The 16,822-nt window shown below is 36.5% G+C and overlaps 1 protein-coding gene across 3 annotated transcripts in view; it reads left to right on the forward strand.

The window, feature by feature from the left end:
* The window catches only part of Evi5 (ecotropic viral integration site 5), a 166,025-nt gene that overhangs the window by 16,059 nt on the left and 133,144 nt on the right, over positions 1 to 16,822 (forward strand). The window lies entirely within an intron of this gene.

Here is a 16,822-nt window from a genome sequence, read left to right on the forward strand (position 1 = left end):
TGATTTATTATGACTTATACATAGACGATTCTTATTTCATTTTTTTAAATGTTAATGCGATCAAATTAGTCAGCTCGCTCTTTTACTTTTGTACCTCTTGAGAATTCAGTAAAGGTTCGTTGGACTTCAGGATGCACCTATTCTTCCGGGAAGATTCGAAATCTCCGCAATAATAACTCTTGGAGATGTGAAGCAGGTCGTTACCAGTTACCAGTCCATCAATGTCGATGTATCTTACTGAAGTTAGGATAAACGTGCTATGAGTACCCCCGTTCAACACTACTCTTTTATGTCGTGGGTGTTGGTGGAATGCTTACTAACCCCCACTCCCCAACCCACTACCATATCTCTGCATTGAACTAACCGTGTGGAAAGCATTACGGAAATTCTCGTTTCTTGTGAAGGTTTTGAATTCCCCCCCCCCCCCGCACAAATCATTTGTTCTAAATGCAGGTTGTTATTGAGCAGATTTGACAAGATCATTGATAATTTTTTTTATATTAGATTTTGTAAATGTCTATTCTCAGTGAGATCAAACGTTTTAATTTTTTTCCATAAAGCATCCGCTTTAGAGAAAACGTGATCTGGTTGTTTATTCATCTATCCTAAATCAGCCCTTTTGGCATCGATACTGCGTCGATATTATGACCTTATGACGTTTGTCAGTCAGCTATATTGCTAGTCGAATGATTACTTTTAAATCGATTGCTCTACTTCAAGAGCAGTTAAGAAAAGGAAAGAAGGAAAAAATAGAGCTCATCAAAGAAAACCATCATAACCCCCCCATTACAATGTAGTGATGAAAATGTTCTTTTTTTCCAGCTTGAAACAAACTAAAAGAAAAACCTTTCTTTAGTTTGTGGGCACCTGAACTAACATTCCCCTTTATCGGTAAGTTTTTTATAGATCTCCTTCTGTAGTAGAACGCCCAGACCTCTACAAACGACCACCCTTCCATGTCCTGTCTCATTTATGGGGGGGGGGGGGGAGTTAGGCTAAACGGTTTCGTGTCGGCTCAGCGTGTCAAATGCGTTCAACACAAGCTCAAAATATTGTTCCGCATAATGTCTCACACAGGTTCTCGAAGTGAGCAGAGGATGAAACAAAATGCTGGACGTCACAGAATTATTCACAGAACAGCAATTTTTACAGTTATTCACAAACAGATATGCACGCTAACCAAAGAGCGACCTTTACATAAGAGTTCTCGCATTGAAGATGGAGTCTGACCCCTTGTGATTTTATCAATTTTTATAGGTACGGGAGAAGCTTCGAGAAAAAGAAGATTCGAGAGAATTCTATCTCATAGTTCCAAATTAGTGTCGCCTTTGGACGGGCAGAAAATTAACCTGCCAGAAGAATCGGGATGTTTCGCGTTGCACCTTCACATTTCTCCTTTGGCAACAGGACATTTGCTGACTTTTAGCCGTCGCCAAACGTGGCAAGTTTGTAAATTTTGAGGGGTTTTCAACAAAATTCGCTATTAATTATTTACTGGTGAAAAAAAGACAACTATTTATGTAATCTTAACAAAATAGTGTTCAGTCCATAATCGTGTGAAAAATAATCCCCGTTCATACAATAGCAAAGTTCACTACAGCAGTGTCAGATAGTGGTGGTTAAACTCTGTATGTATACTATCGAAATGCAATCCAATCAGAGGCGTACGCTGGATGGAGAGGGCACAAAAGTCTTAGCGGGTGGGTCGCAATGAATTTCGTAAAGAGAGATTTTTGAGTTCTTAGCCTTCTTAGTTACCAAATAGCATTAAAATTGATAGAAATTTATTTACATATAATAGTATTTGCTTCCGATATTTACATTTTATTTTTAAATATTTTTTGCATCAAAAATAAATTTTTAATTTTGTCCTCCACCCTCTTCCCCGCACGTACGTTTCTGGTCCCAATATGCGTTGTCAGGTGATGAAATTTTGCTGACGGGAGGTGTAAAAAATGGCTAAAAATCTGCTTAATTGCTTGAATGGCCCTTATGACATTTTTCCGTGCAATGAATTAAAAAGTTTTAGAATACTATGAAAAAGTTTTGAGATATAAATGCATACGTGAAAGAAATATACATTTTATGTTAAAAGTACTTGATATTCTCTATTCAAAATCGCATAAATCAAAAAGTTTCAAACGTACTGCTTATAACTTTTAGTTCATTGCACAGCCAGAGCTGTTTCAAATACGGTGGGCAAGTTTCGTAGAGATATTTTTTAAGAAATTCTCGAGAAATAAAGTTTTTCGTGAAGTGAAAAAGCAAAAAACTTAGGAAAACAAAAAGATTTCATTTTCAAACTAAGATAATTAAATTCATTTTTCTTAATTGGCAATAACTTGGCTTCTAGGTATTGTAGAGAGATTTTAGAATAGCTGCACTTTCGTGTGAACAAATGAAAACGGTTTCGAAAATTTTGACAAAATTCGTCATTTGAAGGCAAGCAGTTGACTAATCTGCCGAGGGTTTTGAAAACAGAGTATTACCTGTATTGTACAGTACTTATTTTTTCTTAACATCTTCTCTTATGATATGAAAACTAAATTCCTTTTATTCGTAGTACTATGCTCTTATGAAAATTTTTGTTTGCACATAAGAATTCTTATAAAAGACTGTATCAACTGTGATATTTTTATGCTTAAAAGTTACATTTTTAAGTTACATCAAAACTGATTGAAAGAAATTCTTATTGCCGTTTTTTTTTATAGTTTTACAATTTGCTCCGTAACTTTTTTTTTTCAAAAATTAATGTTCTTCTATGTCAATTTCTTTGTCAAAATAGGCCGGTGCATACAGAGTTTATTCCTGGCTCTATTACTAATCGTTCTATATTCATTCATATAAATGTATTGAGAGTAGCTCTAACATTTCTACTACCCTTGGCTGTTATTGTACCATATTAATACCTGCCTTCATATTTTTGTATAAAGACGGTCGTTATGCGGCGAGAATCAGTTTTGTGCTTAATAGAGGGTGGCTGTTCTTCTATATTTCTTTATCCTTATTTATTTTATTGTGAAGCAACTACGGTGAAAATCTCGTTAAGTTTCGTCTCCTCCTGAACTTTCTGAATATGCTTTTTGATATTCATAATAGGTGTATTCTACTTTTATTATTTCGTCTGTTTGCTTGTTATGTAAAGTTTTGGGCGTCGAATAGGAAAGAGAAAGAGAGCACCGCTTTTTCGTTTTGTGTGACTTTTTTTAGTAGTGTTAGGGTAATAGTTCATTTCTTCTAATTGGTTTGGTGATTTTTATGGGAAATAATTTGACCTCAAAGAGATGCAGCTATATTAAAATTACTAAGCACCTCGTAATTTTATTTGCAGTATCCATACGATTGCGGCTATGTGGTCTTGTAGGCATTGTGCTGGACTCTCTTTGAGGGGGGGGGGGGTTCGAACCCTGTTGGCGGCACAGTGGTGGTCGGCTGAAGTTGGTTTCTGCGGTTTTTCAACTACAAAGCGCGAGTTCGATCCCGTCTCCCATTTGAGAAGTCTCTCCGCAGAGAGCCGGCAGACCTTCAGCATGACACGAAATTCAAGCATTTACCATCTTCATTGAAAAATATGGAAGCTGGATGAGAGCTCGAGAAGGGATGGCAGCGCGAGAAGAACACGAGAACAAGCACAACTCTCACAACATAAATACGGTAGGGCCGTCAATTTAATTTACTTATTAACACCTTCGGATCATTCCGGAAATATATGCTAAACTTCAAAAATTGATAAAACTACACAAAAAAATAAAAAAACCTCACCTATCTTGTATTGAATTCCTACGATAAATTTACCAAACAGAATTAATTAACTGCAACATAGTGCCACGTTAAAGAGAATGAAAGAAAAACTAAGTTAGTGATGGTTAACGTAGAGATGATTGCTAACATTGAAAAATCCTTTTCGAACATTGAGCCATCACTCTTTCTTTTTCCCCTCTGTCTTTAATACATCGAGTGAATCTCTTGAATTAATTACGATTTCTTCCGCGATAAAATGGTTTTAGATTTCTTTTGTACTTTTTACATTTTTTTTTGTCACTTAATTTTTAAGAAGTTTTGGGGGAAAAAAATTAATTCCTTTCTACGTGTATTATTTCCGCACCGCAACTGCCACCATCAAAATCACGAGTTTGTGTTCTGTGTTTTTTATTAAGTATTTACATGTATATTTTTTAAATGTATTGTATAGTCAGACCTCGGTATAACGTCATCCCTGGGGACCGAATCAGAATTACTTCATAAGCCGGGTGACTTGATAACGACTAACCCAATGTGAAAATCATGCTGCATGAACCTTTGAAGGCTGGCGTTATAAGCGGGTTGACAAATTATTCTCTCAAACCAAAGCAACACTGTATTTACCACGAGGCTTGACAAATTGAAAAATAATTTAGACTCCAGCTGTAAGAACCAAAATTGTTTATTCTAAAAAAACCGCTCCTAAATAATCCTTCCCTCTTTTTCTCCTAGAACTTCTGGGGCTTGGTGCGTTTTAAACTGGTGAGGGATCATTATCATGAAATATCGTAAAAACTTGTCATCCTTGGACCCCCGATTAGGCAATTACTTATACGAAATTTTAGTAATATTTATATACAATTTTCTAATCACCACGGTGATTAGAAAATCGGTATTGGCACCTGACGCCTGGGATTGGTCAAGCTCAGATTTACCAGTACAACATTTTTTGTACATGGTTAGCATTTGAAAATAGGTGATGAGAAATTTTGGATTTACCAGTTGAAATTTTTAATCGATTTTTACCCCATTATAAAATTTAAGCAGACGTAGCGTGTGTATACCTTCTGAAACAGTCAATGATCTCGTGTTTTTCAGTATCGAAGTATGTGGTACTTCAAGGTGCGAATGCGAGCCGCTCTCCCCTTTAAAAAATCTCGCCACTGAGAGAAAGCATCAGGCCTGCGACGGTAAAATCTTCAATCATTGCACTTCACTCATAGTTAGGAAAATTTATGGCAGATGGCAACACTACACATAACAAGCATTACGCAGTAACAAACTTCATGTTAGGTTCACAACACACACATTCCAACATGTAACCAATTCGTTACAAATTCCACAGAGGAATGTGGACGATGTGCATGTTTGGTTTAATAGTAGTAGTATCAAAGTACCATATCTGATATTTTGTGTGATATTTTGATATAAGATTCAAGGATTTTGTTTTTTTGGAATGCAGAATGAGTTTAGATGAAAATTTGATTTTTATCACATTCTCAGCTGTTTAGAGAGGAAGTATGAGTATCGGTTTTTGGAGTTCAATGGCTGGAGTTTTACTTTCGAATGACAAGTTAATTAATATGCACTGTTCCAAATTTAAGACGAAAAAAAAATTCATAATAGAACTTTGTATTAACTGTCAAGCTATACAGATGATTCGTGCGAAAAATTACCTTGATATGCATTATTGACAATCACTTTAAAAGTAATCTCGCTGAAATGCCATTTTTACCTTAGTAGTTCATTAAGTATTCTCTCGACAGTTTACTATTATTTTTGCTGGTTGTTTTATTTATTTTTTTTTTTCGAAGTGTTTTCAGGAAATGAACGCTGTCAGCTTCAAGGGATGTTAAAGTATTGAAACACGCAATTTCCTGGCATTTAATTCTTTTAGTTTCGGAATCTTTTATAGTGAATACGGCGTTGGAATTTTCAGTTTAATCGAGATTTTTAAATAGTTTAAATTCAGTTTAATCGAGATACATTAGATCAGTCGACTCCACCTTTGACGCTGAGGGGGAAGGGCAATGCCCCCCACGCCCCGTATCTCCGCCCATGGACTGATAAGAATGATAATCGCTATAAGTTAATTTTTCCTTTGGTTGATCTTGATGAATACTAAAGCAGAGCTTGATAAATCGAAAAAATATTTACATGCGAGTGAAATTTCTTAGGGACCAAGCATGGTTTGTGTTTAAGAAAAATGGCCCTAATTAATGGTTTTTTTTTTAAATTCTTTGGGACTTAATGACTTCTCATGTTAAAAGAAAGAGCGAGAGAGAAACCATACTGTAATAAAATCGTGATTTTGTGATTCCAATTCACAGATCACATATAGAAAAATTTTAGGTGCCAATACTCATATCTGCCATGGTGGCCTGGGATTTGTCAAGCCTTGTATTAAAGTAATAAAAGGATATTTTTCAACTAGTAATAAATTATAATTCTTAAAGGTTTTAGAGAATTTTCTCGACCCAGTTCAAGTTCAGATCGGCATAATTACCCAGAAAAGTCTCTTAATTCAATTATAATTTTGCTTTTCTTTTCTTTCGCAAGATTGGGTGATTCTACCTGATTTAGTTGAATCCCTTAAGTTCATCATGATTCAGATTTTAGACATCGTAAAGGAGTTATTGGTTTTCGATCCTTCAACTTTTTGCAAGTTTAAATGATCAAGTTGTTCCTACTTTTTTTTTCGTTTTGATTTAAGAGGGAGGAATAGTCGAAACACCAGGATGTTTTATCTGATTTAGTAAAAAAAAAAAAAAAATCGGATAACAAGCGAAACACAAATACTCGATCGCGAATGATCCATATCCGACTCGAAACCGATTGTGGTTCTTGTAGTGATTAACTGGTGTTCGGTTTTGGTCATGTATGGAAGCTTGTTTCTGAGATACGCTTGCAATACGAATGCATTCGCTTCCTTTTATCAGCTCAGCTTCATAGATATTCCAGAAATGCTCTCGTGTCGCGAGTTTTGGAAATTCTTTCACTTCGGATGATTAGATTGATCTTGAGCCGTGGCTGGGTTTTTCATCCTTTGTCTCTTTTACTTTTTGCCCCAAGGGTACGACCCAATCTTACCCGCTTATCCCCTTTCAGACGGAAACCTTTAGATGGATGAAGATCCCTCTTCAGGAAAAATAAAATAAAATAATCTCTCTATACAGCGAATCTATTATCTCCTATCTGATTGCAGTGGTGCATCCAGGCGATGCGATTCCTTTCTGCGTGTCTCCTTCCGATGCTGGGATTTCTTCTTTTGAAATATCGGAACAGATAAGAAAGAGTTCACTTTCTTTTGTTTTTCAACTTTTCCTCTTAGAGGCACCATTGAGGCATTCTCATGCATCTTGATTTACGACATTACACTCCTATGAATGTTTGCTTTTCGTGCTTGGAGCTTAATCATTTATATTGTTTATTTTACGTCGAAAAGAGAAAGATTACGATTATTTTTCTGATTTTCAATGAAGGACTCGATTTTTTTTTTGTTTCATTCATTATTTACTTCTAAACGGGCAAACGTATGACTGATTCGGGGAGGGGGGGGGTGTACAGATGAGATTTTTTTCTACAGAAATTTCGAGTTACCAACCTGTAAAAAGTTTTTCAATCAGGGGTTTCTTAACCTATGGGTTGCGACTCAAACTTAGGACACGTGAGTTCTTTAAGATTTGTCCAGTCTTAATCACTACCCAAACTTGATTCGCATGGACTTAAGACGGGTCGTAAAAATCCACTTACAGCGAGGGGCTCTTGAACTATAGGTCATGACCCTCAACTTGATTCGCTAGGGATTCGGAGATGGATCGTACAAATCCACTTACAGCCAGGCAGGCCCCTAGGTGAGTCGTACCAATCGCTTGCAGTCTGTTATAAATGCACTTATTGCATCAGTAGTTTCACTAATTTCGAAAAACAAACAGTCCCATGGGATGCGAAAGCTGATCTTGGGTAGTGGCTGAAAAAGTTAAGAATCTCTAATTTAAATTTAATCTCATTTAAATTTTAACAATTAACAGAAATTAATTAAAGTCTATATAAATGAAATTGATTTTCTGTGTGTGTGTGTATGTTCTCTATACAAATCTATAATTTTAGATCGACCGTCGCAAAATTTTGCATATATACCAAATGAGATCCAACTTGAACAATAGGCTACTTTAAAATTTCGTCAGAGCAGGGCAAATTCCCCAAATGGGCAAAAACTGTCGGGCAACAATGGTTTTTTGGGTCCCAACAATCATTTTCGGAACGTTTATTTTGGTTACCGTGGTTCCCTAGCAATGCGTTTCAGACGTGTATATGCCTTTACAATGGTTTGACAATTCTTTAACGTTGCCAATGTATGTATAATAGTTTATGCCTTTATAATGGTTTGTCACTTTTTCAATCTTCCCAGTAATGAGAGCTTTTTGAATAGCCGTCAGAATCATCATCAGTATCACTTTGAGGGACAGGCAAAGGATGATCCCCATAGAAATCAGTGTTAAAATTGCTGATTGTACTGTAGAAAGCGGAAATTTATTGGGGTTTTCCGCCACAGTCCCATGGGTAGCGAAAGCTGATCTTGTTGCTGATCTTAGGTATTGGCTGGAAAAAATGAAGAGTCTCTAATTTAAATTAATCATCAACCACATCAATAATTTTAGAAATTGTATTGAATTCCCGATTTTTGAGATATTGAGTTCGCTTAGAGATACGAAGCCCAGAAACTTAAATATGAAGTAATTAGCCGGACCTACTTTTGAGTTGGATATCCAGGCAATAACATTGATTTCAACTTTTTATTTATTTCTTCTCAAGCATGAAAATTAATGTCTTAGTATTGCTTTTCAATATTCAACTGCCTAAATTCACGTCGTTTAGGTTGTTTTAAAATTAATTATGGGTCCATAAAGTACATCGAAGAAATTCCACAGCTTTAACTAAGCATTTTTGGAAGCTGAAATAGGCAGATGGATAACTTCAAGTTCAGGGGGGGATTCGAAATACCTAGCGCTCCCTTAAAAAAGAAAAAAGAACTATTCATTTCTATGTTTCTTTAATGTAGATTTGTTTCTTTCATTAGTCGCCATATTGGTTAACGTGGATACAGTTTGTATGTCTCTCAAAAAAACGAGGGAGATATCACGTGATCCACACACAGAAAGCCTCATTGAAGAAAACTCGGGCAGCGCCGGGTATTATAGCTAGTAGCATATAAAACTGTTTTCCTTCGATCATCTAAATTTTTTTACAGAGTAAATTTAAAAATATTTTCAATTTTCTATCGTCTTGGGGGGGGGGTGAAGCCCCCCCCCCATACATACTCCTTTGCTTCCAACTATCAAATCAATTATAATTCATTGCTCAGTTAATTATCAATTATTTCAATGAATCAGTTGTTCAATTTATTATTTAAATTCGAGTTACTGAAAGAATTCTACGGAAATCAAACGAGAGCGTAAAGGTTTTTTTTTTCATTGCACTGTTGAGTCAAAACTGAATTAAATCCATCCAATTTGTTATCAGTTAATGCGGAAACGCTTCGAATCCTCCAAGGAATGAGATAAATTGGTTGCGATTCCGACGATTCACGAAACATAACAAGGTTTATTTACCGTTAATAGTTTCTAGAACCTTTGAGTAAGTGAATAAATACGTGGGTGTGGGGATTTTTTTTCATACACAATTCTTATTTAAGTGTTACTGGAAACACATAAATACTAGAATATATATATATAAAGTGACACTTGAATTACTGGATAGTTGATTTCCTTGTTGAGAACTGGTTGGCAGTAAAGAGTGGTTCTACGACACACATCCTGTGTTGAAAGATAAAATCATTCGCATTTTTCCAATGTGACAACAACGGGGGTTTTTTGTTGTTTTTTTGGGTACTTGTGTAAGAACAAAACATGACGAGGCACTGAACATTCATAGAACTTTTCGTCGTGTAGGTGGATATAACCAGTTATGTGAGATCCGTCTTTTTCAAGGTTTTAGAAAGACAAGGTGAGAATGTCAGAGATGAAAAAAACTTTCTATCGAAAAACGTGAAGGAGAATATTTTCAGTTCTTTTATTTGAAAGACATTTCTCAAATTTTTTATAGTAAAATATTGCAGTATACTCTCGATAATCCGGCGTTTTTTAGGTGGTTATTCTTCGAGTATATATATATAGAAGAGGAAAACATGTCACTATGTCTGAGCGCAGAAAGTTTTGTTATTTAAATAGGCTTTTTTAATTGACTTCCAGCAATCCGGCGATTTCGATAATATACTCTGGTGTGATATGTACCCGATTAGCGAGTCTACTGCATTTCCATGCAACTTTACTGCTACTACCAAAGAATGATGATGGTTGGCATTCAGATCGAAGCATTAGCGGATGGTCGAAAGAAATATTCATGAATGCGATTATAGTGCGCGCCGCTTAATGCAATTAATGTCACCATCCGAACTCAGAGTATCTGATAACAATGCTACTACTAATTTACCGAACGTGCACCTCGTAAACATTCCTCCGGGGAGTTTCTAACGAACTGATAGATACTGGAACGTATTTTCTGAGTGTATGTGTGGCCCTAACATATTTATGTCAGAGGCCATGATCCTCCAAATCCAACCACAAATTATTTAAAAAAATTTAATATTTCGGTGAAAATTTTAAAAATCGATAGAAAAATTACCCTTTATATGCTATAATAACCGGTTTCTATTAATTTAAATGCTTTTTGAAGGGAGGTAACTCAAAATTTCAGATGTTGTCAGAATTTTGAGTGTCGTGTTGTACCAGTGCTACTATCTGTCTCCCATAGTTTAAATGAAAATTTCCCTTGTCTAAATTTTCGTTTCATTTAAGTATCGTGTTGAAGGTTTACTCTTCTTCGGAGAGAGTTTTTCAAATCGTTGTAAACTGAGTACGGAAATGCTTTTCAACAAAGAAGATAACACACCTTTTGACCGCCACATAGTCTTGAAGGTCTATAACGATTACTTATAGGGAAAAAATAAGTCTGGTTAAGCTCTATAGCTTCCTGGGCACATTTTAAATATTAATAATAAATCAACCGATTGACGTAAAAAAGTGCGGTTCGCTTCGTTAAAATACTTATCATGGCCTAGAGTTTTTTTGATAAATTAAAAAAAAAAGTTCAAATTTCACTCACAGGTGGCTCCATAAAACGAAAAACCCAGCATGACACGTAATATTCAACACATACAGTGCATAACCAAGGTTTGTGACCATTAGCGTTAAATAAAACGATCACATCTCAATATAAGCGCTATTTTTTTTTTTTTTTATCTCGGGCTACATATAAAGTGGTGAAAGGGTGCTCACAAATGTTGAAATATGGTAGTTTTTAACTCTTTTTTTGAATTCATCAAAAAAAATAATAGTGAACTGTAGGCCATGACAAGTATTTTAGTGCAGGCCACACCTTTTTATGTCTATAACTTGATTTGTTACTAATTTTTAAAACGTGTCCAGGACTTCTCGCCCATTCTTTATTTTCTTAAATGAGAAACCGAAATGTTGATAACTATAAACGAAAATGTTTCTCATGTTAAGAAGTAGGTGCGTTCCTTACTTTGCGAAAGTGATGACAACACCCGACTGATACCGTTATTTATGATTCCAATACATAATCGGTACCTACTGTAGTTATGAAGAAACGTTCACGAAGAAAGTCATTAAAAAAAGAAAGTTTATGGAAGTTTTAAGAAAGTCAAACTTAATGGTGAAAGTCACGTTCTCTGCGCAACGCCAGTTAATTTATTTATACACGTAATAATTATCTAATCGCTAAGGCTAGCGCTGCTGTTGAACATCGCCAATTTTAGAAACATTAACATTATAAATTTGTTCGAGCTGCACATGATACACACACACAAAACTTTCCGACACGCACCAATTCAGTAGAAATTCCCCAGAGGAATGTTTGCGAGGTGCATGTACGGGGTAGTAGTAGTTTGAAGAAAACTCAAAAACTGAACAGTACTTCGATTGGTAAAGAAAAGTCTAAGTGTACATTTTGCATATGCAAATATGATATGAAAAGGCATGTTTGGATTGAAACATGTCTGCAGTTTAGTTTTGGAAATCCTGTAGCAGGGGTTCCTAACGTTTTTTCAGCCGCGACCCAGAATCAACAAGATAAGCTCCGCGACCCATGGGACTGCTTGTTTTCCGAAATTAGTGGAAAAAATGGCGCAATAAACGTATTTATAACAAGATTAAGTGAATTAGGACGTCTATGAAGCCATTTTGAACCAAAACTTAGGTCACGACCTATAGCTCAAAAATCCCTCGCTGTGAGTGGATTTGTATGGTCTATCTCGAGCACATGCGAATCAAGTTTAGATCGCTACCCATAGGTTAAAAGGCCTTAAGTGGTTTTGTTCGATACATCTGGGAAGCCCCTACAAATCAAGTTTTGGTCGTAACCAGCTCAAGACTCTTAGGCTGTAAGTGGATTTGTACGACCCATTTGGGAAACCCCTGCAACTTAAGATTTAGTCGTGATTCCGAGCGTAAGAATTGCTGATTGTCAGTGGCTTCGTACAATTCATCTTGGAAGCCGTACAAATAAAGTTTGGTTCGTCACCCATGAGATTCCCCCCCCCCCGCCTGCAAGTGGATTTGTACGACCTATCTCAGAAGCCCATGCTAATCAAGTTTGGGTCACGAACCGTAGATTGAGAGTTGCTGGCTTTATTGGGTCGTGAACAGCTCAAGACTCCCTTGCTGTAAGTGGATTTGTTCAACCCATCTCGGAAATCCCGCGACCCTCAGCTAAAGATACTTTGTCAGCCGGGGCAAGCACACATTTTGGCGCTGTTGTAAATGGTCAAGTCCCCCCCCCCCCCCCCAGTCCAGCGCCCGGGGTGCCAGATCCTCCTGCTATAGTTGCGACCCTGGTCGTGACTCAAGAATCTTTGGGGCTGTCAGTGGAATTTAACGACGCATCTCGGAAGCCCCTGCGACCAAATTTTGTCCCGATACAGGCGTTGAGAACCCCGTGTCTTATAGTACTTTATTCTATGTTGGCGACAACAGTTTATTATAAGGGAGTCAGTTCGATTGTTCAGGACTTGATCGACAAGGAAAAAAATGCAATCTTTAATATAACAACATCGCAGCAGAGAAGAAAGTTCAGTAACCGTAATTTCAGTCAACACCATGTAGCAGTTTCTTCCAGACTCTGCGTAATGAATGTCAACATTAACTTTTACGTTACAAATGTCTAGTCTATTCTCTGCGTGCATGCGTATCTCCCCCTTCCTCCCCACAACCCGATCAAATATTTGCTCGTTTGTCGTCTTATACGATGCTGCTGTGTATACGCGAGTGGCCCAGTAACCCGTTTCTGGCAAAACTCGCAATTGTTATTTCATTTATTTTATTTATTTGGGGCAGTGCCAGGCGCCCAAAACAGAGACGAAAGTTTTTGTTTTAGACTTTTCTTTGATATAACTGCTACAGGATCATTTGAATTTTTATATTATTGTCTCCGTATATTTTTTCTTGTAAAATTGAACACGAAATTTTGCATTAAAGGATTAGATCGATTGATGTTTTATCGTGCCTCTATATATAATAAAAGACACAATATTCGGAACATCGTAATCAGTGTAACGGTAGGAGTCGTGCATTTTTCTGTTCCCAGGTGATCAACCTTGGTTTGGTTGAACTTTTTGTTTCCTTTTCAAAGTACGTCGATGTTTCGTCTATCATGGAATAAAGAAAATAAATAATAATATTCAAGCCATCTTTATCTGAAACCGACTATAGCTCAGGCCTACCACAATGAAGTGATTTTCTGCCCTTTACCCAATTGGGTGAGCTATAGCGGAAAAATATTCAAGTCAAGAGAACATCAACTCTGGACATATCGCTTTATTGCAATTTACTGCCATTAATGAGTTGGATTGGAAATGAAGGCGCCATCTATCGGTTGTCGCCTGAAGCTCATTAGGGAAAATATCTTATCTATACTCTCCCCGGAGTTTGAACCTTGGACTGCGACGGCAACCTTCACGGTGGTAGACGAGCATCTTACCACAATGCCACCTTCTAGAGCTGGAATTCATACTGTATCCCCGTAGGTTTTTTTTGCATATTACATCTTAACTGCAATTTCATTTGTTGTATCAGCTGTTACAAGTAAGGTGACGTTCTTACAGACCGCGTTGGTTCAAGTCCTGAAACACAAGTTGCCACCTATAAAATTTTGTGTTGACAAGGTTAAAAAGATTGACCCATCCCATCACTTGAATCTCCCTTTAAATCAGTCAGAATGGCAAATTAATTCACAAATTTTCAGGAAAAAAAGAGGTGAATGTTGTTAACAAATGTCATTCTCTCTTGGGTATTTTTCTCTGAGAAGTATGTGTAATTGAAAATTATTTTCACTTTGGGGTCATTCAAGTATTACGTAAGCATCGGTGGGGGGGGGGAGGGGTTCCGATTTGCGTACGTTTCTGATCCCATCAATATGCGTTAGGAAGTGGGGGCAGTGCTGACGAAATTTTGCTGACAAGGTGGGGAGGGGGTCAAAAATGGCTAAAAATTTGCTGACGTAATACTTGAACGGCTCCTTTACCATGTTTCAGTTCAGAGACATCTATTATTTCCTGAAAATCACATGATTCTAACATGCTTCGTTATTAATCAGTGTTGCAAAACACGTAAAACTGTCTCCTGGCATTAGGTAAACAGAAGGAAGAGGCTTGATCATAAGTTAGGAGTGGGGGGGGGGGGAAATAAGAAGCAATATTCAGATTTCTCGGTTGCAGCATCAAGTTGCAGTAATGTTTCATCTGAAGACTTTGGTTTGAGAATGTAACTCGCGCTCTAGCAAAATATAGAGAAATTAGAAATCTTTTCTCCCCATAAAAATTGAAAAAAAAAAGCGAGAAACACAAATAAAAAAAAAAAAAAAACAATGCAAATGGGGAAAAAATATAAATATGCACAGCATCAGTGCTCGTAAAAGGTGAAAACATACTACCAGAATAGATGGAACATGTTGCGATTGTCAAGCATAAATCTGTGGTGTTTGGTCAGAATATAGTACCTCCAAAATCATATTTTTGAGGTATAAGCTTTTTCATTGTCATTTAAAAATCAAAAATAAAGCATACACACAAATACAAATGTAAATAACCTACATCCGCATGTTGTTTAGCCGTACGCACGTATTTGTGCATTTATCTCATTTCTAATTAGTTATAATTAGCAAAAGTTACAACTAGATCAAAAAGGAATTTTTTGGAGATATCATGTTCTGACCAAACACCACAGAAATATCCAGTTAAGTGTTGAAACACTTGAATTGCCTTGTCGGATTTGCCCATTTCTTAACATGGTTTATCATGAATTTTTGACAAACTTCATTGCTGATTATATTAGTTGCTGAGTATATTATATTGTTAGCGGCTAAAGAAGTGTCCTTAAGAATTTTTTGGTTGACATTTTTCTAAATTTTTTTCTAATTTTTTGTCCAATTTCGTGAAAATGGCACATTCTTACATTTCACTCTAATAAGTTTCCAACATTAGGACCTCATTTTTTCTCGTTTTAATATTAATATGATAGTGGAATGCTGTTTAAGGATATAATATGAACTGTTTTGCTCAAATTTATGGGAAAATGAATTAATCACAAAACAATAGATCATATATCCAAAAAAAAAACAACCAAAATTAGTTTTTCTACATCATCATATCCGCGGTTAGAGACATTCCATACAGTTAGTCAAATGTCCTTCTAGCATGTTATAAAAGAGTGAAGCTTATAATGAAAATTATTGTGAAATATTTTCAGAATAGTTTCACCGCACAAATTTGCCAGCAGTTGGCTTGTTTTAAAAACAAAAATTGTCAATGAAAACTTGAAATGAATGGATGAAAATATTAACATATAATGCGAATACATATTCTATAAATGACAGAAATTTAATTTTTTTTTGCTCCTTAATGTTACCCATTTGATGCAACCATAGAACTAAGGAAGGGTAATCACAACTTTTAGGATAGTGCGGGCCACTTCATTGATTCGATTACGTGTAGCGGGCCGCTTGAGTGATCTGTAAGTGTGCTGTGGGTCACTCAAGTGATATATAAATGTGCCATATTTCGCGGGGTACTCAAGACAGAGTCGTAACTGAGATTTTTGCCGCCCTTACAACTTTAAAATTTTTGACATGTTGAATGGGAGTATCAACACTACGCCAGTCCGCGTGGTAATCGCCCGGGTTAATGGTTACTTTTGAAGATGATTTTGGCTGAAAATTTTTAATTATTTTGTGACGGTGTTCTTTGTTTCCACCCAAAAACTGCCGTTCCCTAAATTTTTCCGCCCGGGCAGTTGTCCCGCCCCTCCCTTTAGTTCCGACCCTTCTCAAGTGATCTGTAAGTATGCCTCGGGACACTTAAGTGATCCAAAAATGTGCTGCCGGTGGCTTAAGTGTTCTGAAATTGTGCCGCGGGTCAATTATGTTGTCTGGAAATGTAGCCTACCTCTTAGTTCATTTTTACAAAAATAGGTTTAAGGTCATGGGCCACATCAGATGACTACTCCTGGGGGCCACGGGTGAAGCATGTATGAAGGCATTTAACATTTAAAAGAAATCACAAATATTTCTAAGGAAAAGCTCCGCCGACATCAGCTGTGAAGCTTCTCATTTTTTCAGAACTTTTACAGTTATACGAAGGTATTTATTCATATCCGAAATGGATTCATCCCTTTTTGTTTTAGATATCGACTATATTCTACCTTATCTAATACATTACGTGATCGATGGATTCTATACGATAAGAATTTCCATAATAAATCAACCTGATGATCGAATGAAGATAATATTAGCTGCCTGTCTGCGATTTCTTTATTTTCAAGTTATTTTCCAAGGAGTCTTTCGGCTGGAATTCGATGCCCTTGATTCATTCCATTTCTCTCCAATAATTTTTTTTGGTTTTAATTCCCCGATATGTCGCTGAAAGCTTTTTTTCCCCCCTCATCTGTCTCACGTGAGTTTGACGTTCCTTTAATCGTCTGAGTCAAATGAGAGCGATTAAAAAGTT

This window comes from Pholcus phalangioides, unplaced genomic scaffold, assembly GCF_987345545.1.
Source record: "Pholcus phalangioides strain wild (caught in Gottingen) unplaced genomic scaffold, Ppha-v1.0 ptg000004l_1, whole genome shotgun sequence".
In the NCBI taxonomy this organism is placed as follows: Eukaryota; Metazoa; Arthropoda; class Arachnida; order Araneae; family Pholcidae; genus Pholcus; species Pholcus phalangioides.